This window comes from Amyelois transitella, chromosome 7, assembly GCF_032362555.1.
Source record: "Amyelois transitella isolate CPQ chromosome 7, ilAmyTran1.1, whole genome shotgun sequence".
NCBI lineage: Eukaryota > Metazoa > Arthropoda > Insecta > Lepidoptera > Pyralidae > Amyelois > Amyelois transitella.
The window spans coordinates 7,424,320-7,441,321 of NC_083510.1; the positions used below are offsets into that span (position 1 = coordinate 7,424,320).

The window sequence follows — 17,002 nt, forward strand, 5'->3', positions numbered from 1 at the left end:
ACTAAAATTGGTAACAATGAAACAAATGCTTATGAGAACAATTTGTCTTTATTACAGGCTTCGATTGCTATATATTAATTTAAATCGAATTTCTACTGAAATCGTTAATATAGAACCACACGGGTTAGTCCTAATAACCGTAATAAACATCAACAGTAACGAGCAATAGGCAGCGAATCGTGCTGATGTTACACTGTTTTTATACACGGTCGGTACATGGGAAAGCTTTCTAATTGCCGGAACAATGCTGAGCCGGTTATTTGCCAGCGGCATTGTTTTTGTCCGCGCCGGTTCATTTTACCCCACCTTCCCCGGGGGAGATTAATGGAATTTGAATACGCATAGCCTTTGTGTTCGGCTTTACGCGTAATTTGAGCGTGTACCGACCCCGTGAGTCGGCGTTTCGCAAGAAATCTTCCGGGGATACTAGCAGGTGTACGACTGCTGGATTTCTTAGAAAATCACGCGTCTCCACGCTATACCACCTTTTCTGCCAACTCACCGTTGACGGCTATGAAATTCTGTATTTCATCCGCGACTTTTCTTCGCCATTAGCCGATCTATTATATTTCGAATAACAGTTTCTTCCTTTTATTCGAGTCATTGTTTCACGTAAACAAATGTATTTATTTTTGTCTATAATTTCAGGTGTCGTGTTTCTATTTCGTGCGAAGTTCGATCGTAATTTCCCCTTGTAAGTGCACATTAACGACAGTACCAGCCAGACTGTATAGTGAATACCCTATAATCATTTCTTTATGTTTTGTTTTAATCACCATTTTCAGACGACGCCTAATGTGTTTTTGATAACGACTGCGCCTTTCGTCTATATAATAATATTTCCTGCTTATTTTGTGTTTTCATTCCATACCGTCTATTGCTTCGTCCAATAAACGTTTGTATGTTCAGAGCGCTATCAATCATTTTCTTGGGCCTAGACACGTCGGGAAATAAAATGTATTTGTTTTATTGTGTCCTTTATTGATTTTGGACAAAATGACAACAGCAATAGTCACTAACAATATTTTATCGGTATTCCTCTATTGAAAGCGGGCGGCGCGGCGTTTCGCGTTTAATGTAATTATCATAAATGTATACAGTACGCGATGTAACGTATCATTGCCGGTGCATATCAATCAGCTGAAGGGAGTCCTGTTGTTGAGAGAATGCTACGAAGCCATTAACATAATTGAGCGGCTTGTATCCGGGACACTTTACGGTTCGGATCGGCGACGTCTTTGACAGGACGGCACATCGTAGTAATGAGGGACCGCGCCGGCGTCATCCGCACTAATGCATATTTACAATAAGAACCCCGAACGGAGACACCCAGTTCCACTACGAGCTCTACTGCTCGTCCTTGCCGTTTAATTCACTCGCCACCCGATATGAATTTCGGTCATTTTCCGCTTCATGATTTCAGATGACAATTTAGAGTGGAAAGGTCTTTAAGCGTAACTTTAGCTATGAAATAACATCTTATTTGAAAAGGTCTAATTGGAATGAAGTCGGCTGAAAATCACTTAATGAAAATCGATGTATGTTTAGCGAATTACTCCTCTATACAGTTAACACTTGATGCAATTTCAAACAACCCGCATAAAAATAACACGTAGCGTCACTCGTATGAATTTTCCCGCAGCCCCGTTTAATTGGTCGTCTGTGTCGCCACAAATTAATTAAAAGAGCTGTGGGATTTTATTAACTTATTGCAATTATATTTAAACGGAACGATTACAGAGGCGCAATGGTCGGCTGAGGCGCTCTCATGTCTGAATTACATAACAAATTATTAGAAGTACAGAATAATCGCTTCGTAATGTGCAATTTAGTAGATAATCATTAGGTATATGCCTTTTGTTCACTAGTTGTATTCTCGTTAATAAATCTTAGTTTGACTTCGATCGATTGCGTTATAATATTCCAATAAAGTAGCCCATTTTTATATAAAGGCATCTCCTTATAAACGCTCCTTGTATAATAAATAAATAAAAATAAAAAAAACCATTTATTTCAGGCTTCTGATAGGCCCATAATACAAGAGAAAATACAAAATCATCCATATTCCCATTAAAATCAATCAAGTAATGTACTCCATTTTAAATCAAACTAATTCACTAGCATAAAAATTTCATTTCGTCAAAATAAATTAATTCATTATACTCGTAATACGTCAAACATCAATTATTATCAAATTTCATTAATTACATTTACAAATGTCAAATAGGTACAAATAAACAAATACAATAATAAACGCATATGTTTACGACCACATTAATTTATTTATCATTTTGACATTTCATCATCTTCTTCAGTCAGAGTGATACTGGTTAGTAATACCAAAAAAATATTGTTAATTAAACTTCTATATCTTTAATATTTTATATCTCCACGTATTTTCGAATCAAATCAAATCAAATCAAAATCAAAATAATTTATTTGTAAATACAGGTAAATACAAAGATGTCAATACAATTAAGGTGCTCTGTATTTTGCCAAAGTGGCGTACAAATATAAAGTCATAAATAAAAAATAAAATAATTAACATTGATTACAGTTTGTCTTTGTCGAAAAGAACATACATATATCCACGAAGAAACATGCACATACAGGCAACTGAAAACCCACGATTTCCGTATACGACCTCATCACTAGATTTAAAATCGCTTTTTAGAGCATCGCGCACCGCATGATATTAAGCCCGTGAAAGAGTATTAGTTATCTAGCCTAATTATAAACAGGAATCGTGTACGTTATGTAGTATTAAGTATATACCGGCAATAGATGATGATAATTTTGCATAACGATTTAACGTGTGGCAACCGTCACTGCAAAAACACATTCCTATGGATGTTGCAGGAGAAGAATAAAGTTCAAAGATACTAATTTATGAAAAGTCTTCTAAGTGGTTGGGGTTAAAAACTTTCTATAAACGCCAAAAATTAAAAATACAATCAGAAATACTCTGTGATGAAAAAGAGATACTCGTGTGTCGTGAAACATTTCTACAAATACAACTTACCCTTGTAAAATTGTAAATAAGTTTAAGGTTTTTCATTAGGAGAAGACCTTTTGATGAGGATGAGAGTAGGAAACATTGGTATGGCTCGTTGCAACTGACACATTTTAGGGATCGGATCGGCGAGGTGAGGACCCGCCCGGCCGCACTGACAAACGACTCGGTTCACTTCATTAATTGCGGGTAGTCGGCCCGAACTGACTCTAAATAATTTAGGTACTGCCTACCCACGGGAAAGGCGGTTCCATTTTCTTCTCTCCTTCTTTCTCTCATTCTTATCTGTGCGTGGTCACAATTGTAATCTCCGCCGCTTGCTTCGGACCCGAGGTCCGCTTTTTAACATTTCTTACTTTTCCGCTTCTTCAGCGCACCTCATGCTTTCTCTTCATACTGTTTCATTTTTATCTTTAGTGATTGTGCTGTTTTTCAACTATTGATTTTGTTTTTTTAAGCCAACAATATTTCACCGTCCAGGCCTCTTTCACTCGCTTCTGAATCTTATAATGGAATAAAATCATATATCATTTATGTGTTTTTGTTTCTTTTTATTTTCTTGATGATGATAAAATGTATTACAAATTAGTTTTTCTCTGTCAACAACAAAATAAACAAGTATCTGTATAAGAATGTATCAAACTCGATCATGTAATCAATTACACAACTGCCAAACGCATGTCCGCATAAAAGGTAGGCAATGTTAATTCAAACACGTATAATTGTGGTCAACGTGACTACAGGCAGTGGATGCAGCAAAGCAAATGTTTGACCGGAGGCTGCAACCGACGTAAGCCGGTTAATCATTGGACAAACACAGAGTAAACGGCAAATATACTTAACGGTTTGACTTTGCGGCCAGTCATTGGTTTGTTCTTGTATTTGTTGCCAAATATTTTTACATTATAAAAGAATAAGAGCAGCTTAAAGAATAATATTTTGTAAAATATGGCATACTTTTGTATCTCTTTTGGCTTTTCGTGTTCCCAGTTGCACCGAGGCGTGTTGTCCACAAAGTGTACTTTTGCATCATTAAATTATTGACGTAATTCACTTGAACATATAGCGTCTTGATTCAATTACAAATATAAGTTAGCTACCAATGATTTACATACTAGTACTTAAGTAAAGGTTTTGTACAGACGATTTGATATTTCCCCGTGTATTTGCGATATCAACTATACAAATACCTCGGGCTGCGGTCAACCTCGGGCGGAGCCTGCGATTGCGTTCACATAGCAATCCATAAACGCGCGTATCGCACATTTGTTAATCAGTGAACAACTGCGGTAACTACTGTACCTGGGGTAACTCGTGTTATTTAGCGGCGAACTTGCATTTGTGTTTGATAGATGGCATGGAAATTTCATGGTGTTCTCTTGACAACTAACTATGTCACTCTTATCGAGAAAGGCTAAATCGAGCGTTTAAATTTTACACTATTGTAAACTATTATTGAAGCATAAATACAATTTTTCACTTAACATCGTCGAGCTGGTGGCGTCCCAGTAATTTTTTATGAATTTAAGAAATTAATTAATAAATTTAAGTTAATCAAAAAAATTCACTAAGAAAATGAATCCGATGAATACATAATAACTTAATCTGAAGCGTCGGATGTCGATTGCGCAATAACAAGAGGTTGGATGAGCAAAAAGCAGCTGCGGACCCGCTCGTAACTAGAGCCGTTACGCAATTCGGCAAACGGCCTAATTGATTCCTCGCCCTTTCGGCCAGACGGGGCGTCGCATTATCGAACACAGGTGCCTTCGGTTATTTGCCTCCTCGCGATGTCAATATGTCTTACTATCCTGCCCCGTTCGAACTTGGCCCGGTGCGCTCGTTGTGATTGCGCCCTAAATTTAAATGTGGTGACATGTTTTTAGGATCAGGTTGGCTGGAAGAGATTCCAGTTAGGGATAAGCCCGCCTTTTGCATTGTACTGTTTTATATTTGTAATGTGAACAATAAAGCATTTATTTACTTACTTACTCACATTTTTAGTGACTGTAAATTGAATTGGAACGGTGACCCTAATAAGAATAATTAATGTGGTGTAGCACAAATTTTGCGTGAGGCTTTGATTATCGTTTTAATTATATCTTGCAACCCTTCTTTAATTTTGAGTTAAAATGTACAAACAAAAGAATTTGTAACATAAAAATATTTGTATGAATGTAGGTGATGACCACAAAACATTGTTTTCTATTATATAAATAATGGTTATGGACTATTTTAAAAATTCATTTAGGAACACGAAAAGATAAAAAATACAATAATTTAGGGACAGGATCTAAAAATTGGACAATATCGCTATCGCCCTACGATCCTCGGAGCCGTTTCACCTTTAATTGTATATCGGAAATTCTTTTCGTGACGTGACTCGATTAGTAATAAAGTCGAATGCGATGCCCTGTTACGGAAATGGCTTAATTTTCACCCAGACGAAGTTCGACGTTCGTTCGCTGACGCGCTTTAGGGCGATTGTGCGATTTATAAAACCCAAATCGCTTATCAACAAATATATGTTTACTCATATCTTAACTTATATATACATATATACTCGTATCTTAACTTTATTTTGAAATACTTTTTTGTATCCAAAGTAGGTACATGGACCTCCAACAATAACTTAATATTTTTCCCCCAAATTTCAAACGCAACGGTGATCAAAAAATCATTAATAAAGTCAAAATATTAATTTTTCAACAATCCAATGTAGGTATATTAAATTAATTAAGTTTTTAATTGATTAATTTTAATTTAGCTTATTCCAAAATGTTATATTTATTGGTAAATAAATATTATAAATTTTATTTTGCACCAATTTGGTAGCAAGCTCAACAAAACTTATTATATCAAGCAATGATGCTTACATTATCTTAATAGATACTTTTGTAAAATTTCTTCAATACTCCATATAGACCTGCGGTCTATTCGTCTTCCCGCTTATCAAAGGCGTGTGTAAATTGAGCGAGAATTCAGGAACATGAAATATGGTGAATCGCCGGTGATTTGTATGCGCACAGAACTGGCGCTAAGTAATTTATCTAAGAGTATTTTTGGCCGCGAAGGGGTGCGGCGTCTCTTGGAAGTCTTTGAATTGGTGACGTGTCTCCACTCTTTCAATTACATTAAAAGCTTAATTAAGAATATTAGAGAAATGTCCTCGTTTACTTCCATGCTCTTTGGTAGACTGCGAATTTTCCGAGTTTGTTCGAGTCTTCGCCGCCGGCCGAACTTCTGAGATGCTTAGACGAAATGCGGCTCGCAATTAGAGTAATGGACGCAACCTTCCCGGCGAAATTAACGCCATTCGTCTATAGCGACGTAAGGGCGTACTCGGTACAATTAAGTTGTGGAGTGGAGAGAAATTGCAACAAGTGCAACGGGCTTGGCTGCGTCCACGCTCCATTTAACCCACTCAGTTTGCCGGGCGCTCCGAAACCTCTGCCAACTTACCTTCCTGTAAGCACCTATTGCCAACTATTGTACAGTCCATTGCCCCTATACTTAAAAGCTTACACTTTATTATTAAACTCAAGTTGTCTTTTTTGTTCAGCACGACCGACTATCGGATCGGCAAGTCGGTATCGGTAAACGCATCCAAGTTTCGTTTTGTGAATTGAAAACTTGTTCGTCGCCTTCGAGCGACGTGCCTTTATTGTCTACTTCATTTATAATATTTTTGAGAATTTTCTAATCAAAAAGTATCTCTTAAATGAGACGTATTAATATGAACGCTACTGATTTTGCTGATGCATAATTAAGTTTGAATGGAACAACAACTACGGTCTTTTATTATTATGAGAAATTTAATTTATAATTGTATTGTTCATTAAAAGTTTTGTTATCAGCATCAGTGAACCGATTATTTTATCTAGATTCATTTTAGACAAAATGCCAAAGCTTTTTCCATTGCCTTGAATTTGTATATTCAATCCCATCACATCACGTTTATGTATCGATGAGGCTATATTTCATGCAAAATATAGCAAAGTATCACTCTCGTTTCTTCGAACAATTTACCTAATGTTTGTAACGCTCCATCACTTTAACTTTCTATCTTCTCTCCGTCTTGCCATACATTTAGACACGTATGAGTTCTTTTATTTTTCGTGGGCGCCTGCAGAGCAAAACGGACTCAAGTGTGTTAACATAAGTTCGTTGTCTGTTTGTACAAGACAGGGACTTGTTGCTGGCCCAAAACGGCCGCTATCCGGATCAAGCTGTCTTCCCGAACTAGCTCTTCCTTCCCCATTTTCGGGGAAAACAAGGGAAAAGTGTTTTCGGAGCGACAATATCGCTATCCGTTCGCGAGCACATAATTTGTCGTACGAGACTTGATGTGGACACTCTCGATTTGCGTCGCATTTGATGTAATACAGCTCTTCTAATGCGTATATGATATTTTTTGGGATATTCGTTACCATTCATATTTCACGACGAATCATTGGTGACTAATGTTTTCGTAGTCTCATAATATTATTCGATTCTTTCAGAGGTAATTTGCCAAACAATAATTATTGCGTCTAAACCTTTACCTTATAATTACAATGAGTAAATCACTTATATTCCAATTTTACTCGACTTTATTCTGTTCATGTAAGAAATATTTCTTTTTATACAAAATGGATTATCATAGTGGTGTTCGTTATAGTTTAATTAAAAACATTAAGTGCCGGAAAAGCTGAGTAGCTTACCCAAGAAAATACTCACTTAATAGTCGAGTTTATGCGTACAAAATTCACATTATTTCTTAAGTTCGTACACTAAATCTTCTACTTAGCTTTATCGAATTTGGTTATTTACACGAAAGTTGTCAACTACATTTGCATCAATTTAATTTTAGTGATTGTTTTATTATTTATTTATTTTCCAAGATTTCTTTAACGTAGTCAACATAATTAGCTTATAAATAGACAATATGATTAATTCACATAAATTCGCATAAATCTATAAACTCGCAAACCGCGTAAAATCCTATAATATATATATTTTTTTAATTTTACATAACCGAATGGCTTCACATCAAACAACCGGGGTAAAGCAATAAAGCCCTCCCCACACCACTCAAATTTACCTTATTAATTTTGTTAGCACGAAATAATCACGTTGGCTGCCTCCACTGATCCTTAAAATTATTTACGTGGATACCTTCACAACGCTCTATCTAATGAGAAACGTGTTTATTTATGCATAACACACTGTACCCATGCTTTTTTAAAATGTTATGATATAAATTTAGGTTAATCGTTAATTAATTTTATATGCCGTTACTATAAATAATAATGAAATAAATATTCAGTGTAAAACATATAGATTAAGCTTACAAACCCAAAGAAAATTAAGTTCTTGTGTAAGGGTGTTATACTAATTGAAAAATCAACGGTTCACAGAAACCTTTTAATTTTAAGCTTACTCCAATTGTAAGATTACCTACCAATCTTGGTTTATTCACCTCGAAAACAATGATAACTTTTTAAAATCTCTGAAGGGAGCCCGCGAAGTGGAGCTTAACCCCGATGGCGGGAGCAGCCCGTTTATCCGCGCAATCTAGCATCCGTGACGCCAAGCGGTCTTTTTGTCTCTCAGACAATCTGATCGACCAACTTCCCCCAACTGAGTTATAGCTTAAGGAACTTACCACTTCACCCGACCGCGCCGTCTCGCCGACAACTTTAAGGTGTACGTGTCTTTATCTAATGCTCTGATACCTAACTCATTTTTGAACTTTTGATGATATATCTCAGTGTCATGCACAAACTACAATTCATTTCATAGACTATATCATCATAAGCCCTCACAATAAAAAGTAGACTATTGGTAACGCAAAAATATAAACTTTTCCAATTACCTATTCAACGAGTCAGTTCAGAAGAAACTGCTCCTCGAACAAACGCCTCTAAGAAAAGAAATCACCGAATAGGTGAGTGCGGTAAACTCACGAGTAAACATTTGCGTATGTAAACTGAAATTATTCACGAAAAAACTTTTAATGGCGTCCCCGGAGTTCCCGTCAAACATTTATCAACAAAAGAACGAACGTCCCGCAGGCGATGGAACTTGAAATGTATGGAAATTACCCAGTCACGAGCGGGAGAACAATTCACTAACGTCGGCATAGGCAAATGTTTTTGTTGCAGCTTGTTTCGTTGTGTAACTTGTTCGGATTTGAAGTTACAACTGCGAGCGTCGTACGAACATCAACGAGCCGCGCCGCGCAATCTTGTGTAAAGCGTTAAGGTCGGAAAGTAAAACGTTCCGAAGATAGGAGTGAAATCTGCGAGTGACTCGTCAGATGTTCGCCGGCGAGCGGAGCCCCTCGTTGGGCGCCAAATAACTTGGAACGGAATAATGAACCGCTTCAGATTCTTCGGCAAACAATCCCTGTCATTGCGACTGCACAGGCAAGATTAAAATTTCATAAATTTTAGTTGTAGAAATGTTGAAATATTTTGTTGACATCCGTGATGAAACAGTAAAATATTTGTCCTTATTTGAGGCTTCTTTTCTTAGTAAAAAAATCAGTTACGTATTTAAATAAATTATTTATTTAATTATAATGATACTTTCAATGCAAAATGTTGAGACTAATTACAATATGAATTGCTTAAAATTCATTTATTAAATATTTGTTTGATATCTGCCTAATTTCAAAGATTAACTGAAAAGGTAGATAGAATAAATACGTTCGGAACGGACACCGTTTCATTTGCATTTCAATCAGAATGATATAGCCGCTGGAAAGGAAAATCCGCTCCGTCGCCTCACTTAAAGCTTTTGAAATATTCCTATAACTTCTGATTCTACGAGAAAAAAAGCCTATTTGAATTGGAAAGATCAAAGCGTAAAAATTTATCGTTACAAAAAAGCGCGGCAGGAACGTCCAAAAAGACGTCAGGCACTTATTATTTCAACAGAGCGAGTGTCTCGTCTCCTTTCTCATTCTATTTGTCTTTTCGATTGTTCCGGTGCATAGACTCCTCCATTACTCGGCACTGAAAGGAAAGTTTTGTATTCAATTTGGTATTATAATTCCCATTTGAAGTCGCCACGCACCATCGCGCCGACATCGGCTATGTAAATGGGCGTTTCCGGAACTAAGTCGCATTTTTGTCAAAATAAAAAAAAACTGGATAATTTTGTGTAAGACATTCTTACCTATGTACCTGTGATGTTTATTTTCTCATCTATCATTTCTGTGTGTTTATACGTCTACATCATTATTATTCATAGGGTTCGTGTTTTGTTTTAACGACGATCTCAGACTCGGTCGAGTGATACTCGCATCCGCCCGCCCCGTCGATGTTTCTCCGTATTCTGTAAGCCATAAGTTTTAGTGGAGCATTTATTTATCCAGCCACTGCTTGGCAAGTTCTTCAGTTTGTGTAAATATTTCCGTGCGCTTACCTGACGTGAATTTTTATTCAGCTCCGCTCGCACCTCCGCCGGGAGACAAGGAAACATTTCAGAGTTTCTCTTCAATTTAAAATGGAAACTTATCCCTCGGCTACCATAAAGTCTGCATTTTCCATAGAAATCCACCCAGCTCGTCGTATTCGATCCTAACCGGTGTCCGCAGTGAATCCGCCTGGATTTAGACCGCGCCGAGTGAACGGTGCCTCACAGAGGACTTGCATCTCAGTACCTACTACGCGACAGGTTTTATTTTACGACATGTTTTCTGTGGCCGTTTCGCAGATACTAAAATAATAAGAGTTTTATGTTGCCACGTATTATGTAGCTTTTATGGTCGCGAAGCTCGAGAGCGTTGTTACTGTAGCTTACGAGTGCTCTCGTGACGAAATAATTAACCCGGTGTTGCTCGTATTAGACTCCACTCTCATTCACAGCGACAACTTACATTTTATAACTACCTACTACTTTTATTTTCTCTAAATTAACATCTACTTAAGAAATAATAAAATTTCTACTGTAATTTTCATAACATATTCCATTAGTGGTAATACAAAGATCACGTTCCTTATGTTTACATGGTTGGGATAGGTTTTAATTAGCGTTAATTAATTCAAGCCTCTTTGAGCTACGTCCTTTGAAAGTAATGTAGGTAGAAACCTTAATTTTCAGCAGCAATAGATATTATACCAGTTCATAATTTTCATTATTAACGACGGCAGAATAAATTGTAAGTGATCGAGAATAATGTTGTATTGAACTGCTGGTATGGTTTCGTAAAATCACAGTTGAGATATAGGAGCGAGCCGAACGTCTATATTCGGGGCAGAGACAAGGGACCGATAACAGATTACCCGCAAACACGTTTTAAATTCATTTCCCGACCCGAGCGGCGATCGCTCCCCGATAAAATGTGGGGACGACCCGGCAAACGGGGACATATTTACTTTGTCTCCCCGCGCCGCGCCCGCGGCCACTTGCCCGCCCAGGTAACGTTCCGAAGTGGCAAAATATTTGTCCTGCTCCGTTACCCGTCCGTTCCGATTTAAGAACATTAGCTTCGCTCAAATCTGATCCCACTTTCAATAAGTTGACACTTAAGGTAAAATATATACATGATCATCCCGCTTGGACACAAAGTAATGATATTTTTTTAATTTTTTGACTTTTATATACTTTCATATTTCGTTCTTACTTAAGAGGCGTAAATATTAGTATAGAAACCCGGTTCATAGGTGCTTAATAATAGCAACAACAACATGTGTACATTTAACTTGCTTTTCCGTGTAAAAGTAGAGTAGAAGCGCTCGTTACCGACCGCCCTAGGTTACCAGATGCGGCACTCTTAAAGTAGGGAGCGAACAAATTTCGTTAATATCAATTTTGAAACTAGTGTTGTGCACGGCGAACTTGTCCACTGCAGCTAAGTCCATTAGCACGTCACTAGGGCCGTTTTGACGCCGGCTCTTTGGAGACTACGCTTTCGACGTTCCCACGTTGTTTATCCGGTCAATTGCTTTGTACCACAAAGCCTTTGCGAGGAAGTTCGTCATAATTTTATTGTTCTCACTCAGTTGCAGCGCACGATGTGTGAAGTTTGCACTGTTTTCTTTTTGCAACTGTTTCGTGTGTAGAAGATTTATAGGAATGAAACGTATTTCTGCTATTTCTTTTTGCTGTTCTATCGAAATAAATAAATATTTATTAACGTACGGTGTGAGAAGAGGCATTATAATACTGAAATTTAGGGCTAAAGATCAGAAAGATGACTACTGAAGATATTTTCTTATTTCCTTGATTAAAAATTGCGTTACGAGTTATAATGTCTTGAAGTAGATGCTGGGTACCTTTTACATATTTTCAAAGATCTAGAAAATTGGAACAAGATAAATGACTATTCAACTGACTTTTCAATATATATTTTAATATTCTTTCAATTCTGATCATTCACAATTGTATATTTTTATTGTAACCCAGCATACGTGGTTACAAAGGGATTGTATATCGGCACATCTAAATGATCTCCCTCCGGGCGCAATCTCGATCCGGTTTGTAACTCGGTACAGAAGATATCGATACTGCAATTCGAAACGCATAATGGTCGATATTCTGCCCAATGCCCTGAAGTTAAACTTGGCTGGCTATGAATAGTATAAATTATTACTCTTGGTTTGCGAACGTCTTCTTTTGCGATTTAAGACTTTTAACAGTGGAGTTTTGACGTAAATCTTCTTTTTTTCTTAATTTCTGTTATCATATACTTTACATTATAAATAGCTTCGCCAAATCGAAAATGGCACATTATTCATTAATTATTTTTAAGCAAAATGATTACATACATTTTCATGCATACAAAATTATTTAAAATGCACTATTTAGATTGTTATTAAATATGTAAGGTATTATAATTAGGATTGTCATCTGACAATCCTATCAGGTAGGTGTTATGGTAGTCTAAATACTTCATATTCCAACCCTTCCAGCAAAAACCGTAACTGTGATCAAAATAAGCTCTCTAACAAAATAAAGTTTGAACAGTATGAGTGCACTTCATTAGCAAATTTCGAGACCAAAACATGCGACCTAATTATTCCATACCTACATTATGACGGTAAACAAGGTGCGAGTCTGAAAAAAACTCGTCTTATAAAAGACAGTACTTAATTGTAATTATAAGTGTAAAGAAATTATTACCGCGATTATATTCCAGTAATCCAAAGGACAAATCTTCAAAAGGAAAGTGGGAGAATAGGGACGAAAAAGTATTTAAATCTCTGCCGTTTTTATTTATCTTTGTGGGACGCCCGCGGCGGTTAAATATCTGAGGCAACCCGGCGCAGTCCCAGAGACAAACGTAAACACAGCATTGCCTTTGAAGCCCATCCTGTAGGTATGTCTGCTTACCATAAAGTTTTCACGTAGAACTTAGATTGTTGTTGGGTTTTGACGAGTGATTTTTTTGAGTTGTAAATTAATATTATAAAGTCTCAGTCGGTCCTTTTAAGACATTAAATTTTTAGGCTTACTTTTCAGAATGATAGTTAAGTTATTTATGATAATTATGGCGTTTCTCGACGTTTTAACCAAAAAGACAAAATTAACCAAGTTCCACTAGCATACTAATTACTTACGGTAAAATGCTGTCACAAAATTATAATATATAGGTACCTATACGTTAGACTATTGTGACATGTATCGACATCTGTGTATCTTTCAGTATATTTTCCAAGATTTTTCTAACTTTGAGTATACATATCTTATCAAAACATTCTCGCGATGCAGTTTAAAGACTGCATACATAATCTAGTGTAGGATGCATTTCTCAAAGAGTTCATATCAGCATAAGCCGAATTGACACTCTTTGATGTAGCTTTGAGACGACTAAGGAGTGTCACATTTTGCTTTCTTCCTACCTCTCGTGTATCTTCGATTGTTACTTTAGAAATATCTTGTATTATTGAAACGATATTGTTTCAAGTAAATATGATAAACAAATAAGATTTTTGTAAGTTTGGTCCGCCTCATTTTTTGAGATGAATATAAATGATAAAATGTAAAATTGTCACCACTAGAGAAATGCTTCGAATGATTTTTTACATATGGGATAATTGAAAATAAATACATATTTTATTTTATCGATTGTCTTTCGGTAAATTAAATAAAATTCAATAAATAATTGCTTCGGAAACAAGTATCAAGCACCTTATGTTTTGCTTTTCATTGCTTATCATATCACTTCCGAAGCGTAGACTGCACAAACGAGACTCTCATACGCGGGGAAAAGTCAAGTGATTCTGAATATTTGTTTAACTGATGCTTTACGTGTCGATATACTAAATCGGAGAGGCGTGAGAGTGCTTCAAATAACAAACGAAATCGCGGCATGTATATCGGGCAAGATATAACATTTGGGAGGCAAAAGGAAAATATGAAAAGGCAGAATATTGCCCGACGAAATTACAATCGTTTTGGATTCCGTACGGCCCATTGAGGGGTGAATTGTTACCTTCCTACATTGGTATAAAGAATCTATTTGTTTTTCTTCGCCGACAGTGATATGGATTGTGTTTTCCTCTCAATTTGCGAATAGCAGCATAGTAAATCCACGAGTGTGGGTCGTTAGAGCAGTGATAAATGATATGAGCTTTGTTAATAGTCATACTGACTTAACTTTATAATACTATAAATTTGAATATCCATATTCCCACACTAATATTATAAATGTGAAAGTGTGTTTGTTTGTTTGTTTATCTTGTTTTTCACAACAAAACCACTCAAACGATCTCCATGAAACTTTGAATACATGTAGTGTGAGTCAAGAAGGAAGGACACAGGGAACTTACTCGTATTAACATGCGGAGAGGTGCCTCAGGCGAGAGCTTGTATTAAGTACTATTGAAATCAAAACTAAAAATTACAAGCAACTACAATGGAAAACAATTACTAAAGGACCGCAAATTATTATTACTTGAAATTAGTTTTTCCTAATATAAATGGGCAATGTTAGACTTCATATATGCTTTTTATGACTGAATGTGTTATTGTTTTTCTGATTTAGCTCCCTGAAATAGTTTGAAACAATGTTTGCGGTAAAATTTTATGCAATCCTAAATTAAGATCGAGAAGTTAATTCATCAAAATACAAGTAATTAAATCAAGTGTATAAATTGTTCTGAATTATCATTAAAACCAAATTAATCTTCATTCACTATACGGGCAATTAATCTGTATCAATAATACAATATCGTAAACGTTTAGTCCTACAATACCGAAGGATCCGAAACTAACAAAAGGGCAATTTGAAATACTTTGCCAATTAGCTATTGATACGGATAATTAATATGTGGTTACCCCACAAAATAAGAGTAATCTAATTAAAAATCTTGTTTAAATAAGTGTTAACTACATAACAAAAATATAATTTCTTAATTTAGTTAAGTGTAGAATCGTTAATTATTGTCCTATCAACGTGCGTAATAATAAATATAATATAATGTTTATATATGTATATTAAGCGTTGAATGTAAATTAAACGTTTTAGATTATTTACTTTATTAAAATTTATTCTACTATACCTGAACCTGTTTCAATGTTTATTTATATTTTTAATGGGCATTTAAGACTCCGGTCTACGTTATTTTCACGCATTACGTGCTCCTCTTGCACGATAAATAGCTACCATTAACACATTTCTTGCAGTGACATTAGGCTTTATTGGATCCAGAGGAGTTACTCAATCTCGCAAGAACAAAACAAAGTAGGGTGGAGATTAATTTTATTGGAGATAATTACGATAAGGTAGAAATGTAGCGTCAGGCGAGACGCTCGGCAAACGCTCGCATGCACTTTATGGAAATCTAGATCTTTGTCAAGCTTTCATTCGAGTTTTTTTATAAAGTAATGAACGCCATAAAACACCGGGCGGTGCCTGCCCACTGCGCTATATTTATTTAAATCGTCTCGCATGCAAATGAACGTCGCCTCTAAATGTTGCCCTTTGTTCTCTTCACTGTATTTCTGATAACTTTTATCTGTACTTCTCTTGCTAGATTAGCTTTACTCTAATAACATCGTAAATTGAACGCCTGTTACAGACCACGCGTAATGATACGATCTATCCGAGTTACAGGTCGTACATACGCCTTCTAATTGAGGCTTAACAAGTATGCAGCGTGATAGCGCACTGTAGTTTGCCTCGCCCTGGCGGTCGGCGTCGGGTCAACATAGTTTAGTTATTGCTGGAAGTTAAAATGGTATGCGAGTTGCGCTCGAGTGGCGGTTAACGTCTGACGTCTCTATTCATTACAGAAGTAACCGGCACCCCACAACTTTGTTCCTACAAACTCGCTACTCCTTACTACTACTTTCCCTATAAAGTAGAGTTGTGACAGCGAGTAATGTCTCCTTATATTGTTCTGGGGCTAAGAGGTTTGCCTCCTAGTTGTGATGAGAATTGTTAACTTTTACATTGTCTCGTGTCTTTTAATTTATCGTGGCCGCATTGTGAATTTTAAAACAACTTACTGGGATACACAACGTTAATCTTTGATCTCGGGCCCACTCCGTGGAATCGAAGAAAAACAAGTCGTTACGCTTAATTAATGAGTTGGGATACTCCTAATATCTCACATTAGACAAAGAGTTTTGGCGGTAATCGATACTTAGGAATATCGATTATGAAGTTAGTGCGAAAATCGTCAGGCGCGGGCAGGCTCTTGACAAATGTCCGTTATAAGCGCTGAACAAATTGGTGCAATTAATTACAAGTGGAGTTGTGGCGTTCAGCCGCCAAATATTATCAAGATCGTTAATTTCTACACGGCGTTCGCGTGTTATCGCGAGCGTGTTACAGATGGCGGCGCACACGGCGCAATTGATGCCAAAGATTGCTGCCAAGCTCTTGGGACGCTCATTCGAAACCATTAAGTTCACAGAGATAGAATATTGCAGATTTTGCTAATAATACTTACCGTCAGCAACAACTTAGTAGTTAGAAACTTTTGACGGCAGTTCGTGTTACCCGGCTGACTCTCTTGACCTCTGCAACCAATAGTTCTACAGTCTTCCAGT

The 17,002-nt window shown here is 36.6% G+C and overlaps 1 protein-coding gene across 10 annotated transcripts in view; it reads left to right on the top strand.

Moving 5' to 3' along the window:
* The window catches only part of LOC106133233 (polypyrimidine tract-binding protein 2), a 366,610-nt gene that overhangs the window by 291,756 nt on the left and 57,852 nt on the right, over window positions 1–17,002 (top strand). The gene's annotated exons all lie outside the window — the stretch shown is intronic.